This window comes from Ascidiella aspersa, chromosome 2 (genome assembly GCF_963924565.1).
Source record: "Ascidiella aspersa chromosome 2, kaAscAspe10.2, whole genome shotgun sequence".
NCBI lineage: Eukaryota > Metazoa > Chordata > Ascidiacea > Phlebobranchia > Ascidiidae > Ascidiella > Ascidiella aspersa.
The window spans coordinates 5,201,948-5,208,075 of record NC_139448.1 but is presented as its reverse complement, the minus strand read 5'-3'; positions in this window follow the sequence as shown (position 1 = coordinate 5,208,075).

Sequence of the window (6,128 nt, the reverse complement as noted above, 5' to 3'; positions counted from 1 at the left end):
CCCCTGCAAAAATTTTGTTTACCCTGGGGTGAACCATTCACTTGTTTCAGAAACACTGGCATAGAGGACGGTTTTCGTTCTCATGCTTAAGGTTTGTCTTCAAAGCAGATAACAATAGAGGACTTTATTAGGTAATAGCAATATAACCTTATGATTTAATTAGTACAATCACCTTATGAAAAACTGTAAAGCGACCTGGAAAGCTCATTTTATGACACTTTATCGCTTTTCAGATTATTAAAATAAACCTTTTTTTTCTAATAGATATTTGTTAAATTGCTAAATGATCACATCCGTTATTAAAAGCGTTTAGTGCCCCTGGTTTAGATTAAAGGAACGATTAGCTGGGCTCGAAAACTTTGAGGTAGAACAACAACATAATTGGTAGGTCAACAATATATCCGCCCAAAGATTTAAAGCTCATTTTGACCTGATCGTTTATCTTAATTGCGAAGGCGTTTTCCAAATGCCGTTTCTTTCAAATCACGTTTTAGTATTGTTATCATTTTGAGCATAATTTGGCTTGCCGCCAAATTTCCTAAACCTAAAAAGTGCTCCACATGCCTAAATAGTGCGACTTTATTTAGGACCAAAATTAGAGGCAAAACTATGTGATAAACACCTCCAGGTCAATAGGCGACGCAGTAGTTGCCGGTAAAACACTACTAACCTGCTATTTTATACAACACTGGCAACAATAGCTTAACTAGGCCGTTCAGAAAAAGTCAAAACCCTTAGACTTGACGTTCTTTAGGATGCGATGTCACATGCAGTGTTCTACACCATGCATATACATCCTCCTCTAGTTATGGCGAGGTGTACAGGTTAGGTTTCGCTTTTTATACCCACGAAGACATGCGATCGAAACGAGTTTGCCGAATTCGGGAAACTTTCAGCGAAAAAGGCCACGAAACCCTTACCATTGCAAATTTACCTCAGTTTCGGTTCTTGTTGAGCTTATGCATCATCCACACTGTGCTTTTTTTATAAATTACGAAAGAAAACGCAAATGCCGCCTTTTGCGCCGTCTAATAGCACAACGAGAACACATAAGTTTGATAAACCTTTTCTTTTTTTGCCATGTTTTGTGATTAAGGTTGCGTTTTATTCCTAGAGTTGAAAACTTGCTGGGAAACATAAAAACGATTACTTAACTAAAGTAGAGGCCTGGTTTCTCAAGGACTTTGCTTCAATAACGTTGATAATATGGTCTTCTAAGGTTTAAATGTTTGTTTATTTGATCTCAATTGTAACGTAATTGGTATCATTAAAAACGGTCGTAGTTTTTCAAAAATGTCGGATATTGAATTAAAATAAATGTATCGAAGGACCACGTTCATACATCACAACCTTGAAGAGTACACAACGTTTAATTAGTCCGAACAGTGCAGTACATCCCTAACAGTTATGGTAGAAGTGCACCAAAATAAAAAATAAAATAAAAATTCTTCCATGTTTTTAAACATTGTTGAATTTTCCTTTCATAACGTTGCAGTTTTAAAATAGCTTGATACTGCATAATCAAGTTAAATGAATTATAATCTGCGCTCTAATATTTAGCGTCAATACTAAAAATGTATTTTAAACCCCAGTTTTCATACTCATGATGATTTTAGTAGCGAAATATATTTGTCATGTAACATCCAAACAAACGATGTTCGGTTTACTTCCGTCCTTATTTTTATAGTTATCATTGATGTGCAACCAGAATTTGTTTTACGTTACGCCATTCGGATTAAGGTAGATTCAGTTATTCGAAAGAAAATTCTGATTAAGTCCTAGTTTTATGACGAAATTGTGAACTTTTAATCTCTGAAAAACCAAATGTAATCCTCAGAACCAAAAAATGCAAACCCGTCCTAGGGGTAAGTCACCCCATTTTGACTTGTTTTCGAAACTATAGAATGTTTCGCATGAGAAGCGTTTCTAAATTCGGCTGCAAAGGAATTTCAAGGTACCGAAACCACAAGATCGAGCTAATGCGTTGTGTAACCGCTTCAGCACGCTTGACGGAGTAAGAAAATGTGAGACCTTCAAACTCGTACAGATAAAAACACATAGCCTGCACAGAGCTGGTACATTGTGTTCAAAAGTAAGGCAAGACAATTCATTTCTGTTTTTATTTGTAAATAAAGGAAATACGTATGTCGGCACAGATTCTTAACACACAAAATTTTATATTAAAAGCAATAATGTAATGCCTTGTGCAATGACCATAACGTCTTTTGGGCAAAATAACTTTGACTTCAATCGTTTTCTTTTTATTAAACAACTTGTTGTGAAACTAGGGTATTTAACTCAATTGTTCCACCCAACAACAGTTTGCTTAGTTACTATGTGTTGAGTTTTTGTTGGTTGCGTGTTAATCCCATTTCCCAGGATCGGACGAGTTTACCCATTTCAATAGTTTAAAAATTTATGTTATTTTCAATGACTCAACCCTCGCTATTTGCAAATGACTTCATCCTAATTTGAGTGATTTCGAAACGACTTGTTTTCAAAAATACTACTGAGCAACGAAGTGACGTAACTTTGAGTGAACGGTTTTGTGGGGCACAAGTTTAACTGTTGAGTTGAAGCTTCTGACTCTCGTTTTAAGATTGCTTGAGGGTTGCGTGCGTATATCTCGTTAGCCAACCACAAGACGTATAGGTTAATAGAATTGTATTATCTGATAAGCGAACAACCAGTTGAAACTATAGAAGGCGGACAAGTTAGCATATAGCAGATGCTACTTGCAATATCAAAGTTGCGAACAGCAAGACGATAACTGAGAAGAAGTTTTTCTTTCGAGCAGATAGCGGTCTTAATACACAAATCCCTGAGCTGACAGCACAGAGATAATGCAAGCCAGTAACTACTTTGCACTTTGGAGCGAGTAGGCAATAAATCTGTGGCATAAGCAAATACATCACAAAAGTTACTGTAAACACAATCTCTTAGTCGGTAAATTATAGTCATGCGCTCTACAGTTTGATGGTCAAAAGTTTTTCATTTTCAATAATTGAATTTAAATTTTAGCTACACACTTTGAATTTTAATTGAATTTAAACTGTACATTGAATCTAAAGCTCAGGCATAACACAGTTCTATCATTTTCAAGATCTCTCTTATACTTGTAATCATCTATTAATAACGTAGAAGTATGTGGGGCCGACCCATTTTGTTTTTTAGGTGGTTTTCAAAACTAGCGCACATTCGGAAACCAGCTTGCGCTACTATAAAAGGCGAAGTACGAAACCACACGCTAGTCACCTTATGATCGTAAATATTTCACCACACTGTTTGTCTTTAGTTAAAAAAAACTCAAAACACTAATAAGGCACCAATTAAACTCATAGCAATATAGATGTCAATACGAGAATCCACAAAAGTAAAGTTATTGAAAAGTGAATCACTTTTAATGACCCAAAACTGAACGATTACGTCACAAATTCCACAAAATATTAAGTCGTGAAGTCTCAAGCCAACGTAAGTTAAGCAATGTAGACCAGTGTTTCTTAACCTTTTTTACTTGAGGGCGCGAAACCGTAGCGGCGCACCTTGCGAGCGCGAAATTTTTGAGTTGTACGAGCATTTCTCTTTTATTTTATATAGGCTTTATAGTTGCATATCTTGGGGCTCCAGCCTTAAAAAAAATTAGGACAACCTCAAACTCGTAATAAAATACAGTAAGGAATAAGGCGTAAATGGGGACTAATATCTAATAGTTGTAATGAGGCCTAAATGGCCAAAATATGGCCAATACAACCTTTTATCTAACCCCAACCCCACCCATAACTATCACTAACTCCCGCAATATTTTCAACCCTAACCCAATTGCTAACCCCACCAACTATCCGCCAATAAGCCAAAACAGCGGCGACCAAATGTCGACAGCAAATGGCCAATGCCAGACAGGTGTCCCCCAAACATCCCATTCCCATACCCTACAGTCTTGGGCGTTATTTAGTCCATTTAAGTCTATTTTCGATTAAAAAATTCGATTAAAAAAAGGCGTTATTATGTCGGTGGTCTTAATACTATGGTAATATAGATTATCCGATTTAGATATTGTTGCATTGTAGGTCTTATTATGTATTATACTTGAAAGTACTGTGTATTTAATGAGCTAAGCCTATTAGGAAAGTAAAAAATATATGTTATATATATTAAATTATTTTTCCTTTTGCTCGCAGCGCACCTGGCAGCCTTCCATGTCACACCGGTTGAGAAGCGTTGATGTAGACCAGTGATTCTCAACCTTTTTCAGAGCAAGAGCCACATTTCAAACCTAAGGTTTGCAAGGAGCCGCATAAAAAACAACAGTAGGGATATAATTATAAAACATTAAGAAAGCAACTAGAAAACAACAAATATACATTACGCTAGCCTAGGCTAACTAATTAACAGTGTTTGCCATAGCTTGTCGATCAGGACTAAATATATTGTGACGTAACAAACCACAAAATTATTTTAAAGAGCCGGATGGAAGTACCCGGTAACATTAGTACTTCGTACTCGGGATCCTTGCTGATACAATTCATTAATTCTTGATTTCTCTTACTTACTTTGTAACTAATTTTTCACTCGGTTAGAGAGCCGCAAAATGTTCAGTTGAGAGCCGCATGCGGCTCTGAGAGCCGCGGTTGAGAATCACTGATGTAGACAATTAGTTTTGCAATCTGAAACTGTGGCTTTCGAAACTACTACCCCTCGTTTCAACAGCGTTTTTAACTGTAAGTAGCCTGGAATGCCGCTGAATTCGCAATGCTGAAACCAGGAATTTTTTGGTGGTTCTCTAAGGTTCGCTGCATTACGAATACTAAAAAAATAACAATTTTCAATTAAGAAGGCTGGCTATTGATAAACAAATCATCAATGGTGTCACTTAAGCGTATTGAAGGTGAAAAAGTTGTCTAAAGGCCGGGTTAATAAACAAATGTTAAGATTTAAGGGCGCGACAAGCATACTATGCTTTATCGGTACACCAGTTGCGAAGCACTAGCGCTGCAAATCAGTGAAGCTTAGCATGACGTGAGATAATTTGTATCAAGTTAAACCCGAGACATACTGCCCGTCTGTAAACGTAGCAGTTGTTCTCTTTTGTGAAGTTTTCTACATAATACCAGGCAAAATCGTCAGTCGATAGTCCATTTCATTTGCTTATTGAGTATTTATTACTTGTAATTTACTATGTCCATTTTACATTTGCGCTTAAGCTTCTTTTTATTACTAAGATATGTTGCTGACTGCATTTGATGATCATGGTAAAGGTCACTTTATATTTACTATTAAATTCTGAGGTATCTGTAACCATTTATAATTTGATTTAAAATTCACATAATATTTGCCAATAATAAACAGCTCAGTTAGAATGATGTTTACGTATACTATTTCGATCTAATATAAGTATTTCAAATTTAAATGTTTTCAAAACTTTACTAACGTAATACCTGGTTTCGCAATTTCGAATTTTAATACAGCGGCATTCTACCTCTAGTTAAAAACGTTTGTCAAACGGGGCGTTTTTGTTTCGAAAGTCACAGTCTCAGAATGCAAAACAACTCGTCACTGACGTCAGACTTTACGGCTTGTTGTTTAGTGGACTTAATGACGTAATCGTTCGGTTTTGGGTCATTAAAAGTGATTTACTTTTTGCAATTTTGCTGAATTCTCGTATTGACATTTTGAATGCTATCTCCTGCTCCAAAGAGGGAGAATGCTTGAATTAAATTAGTTTAAGGTTATTTTTACAGATTTGTCGAAGGAAACTTATCTTTCCCAAATCTGAACATTTTGACTAATATAATCGACAGAACAAATACTTTTATTCAGTCAAAATTTATGTAAAGAAAAAATAAGAGTTTGTTCATCAATATGCGACTTGATATATATACACGTATATACAGTATACAACAACAAACATCCAAGATAAGAGGCTTACATTAAACTTCAATTAATGCATCGTATTTGGTTTTGTAGCGTGGTAATAGCATTTCACAAAAAAATGATGTGTTTCATATTTAAAACGATTTCAGAGTCCAAGCCGGGTCACATTCAACAAATACCAAATTTAGTCATAATCCAAGCCATTAGTTTACCAAGTCAAGCAAAAAGAAACAAATAGAAAGTTACCAGGTTTTGAT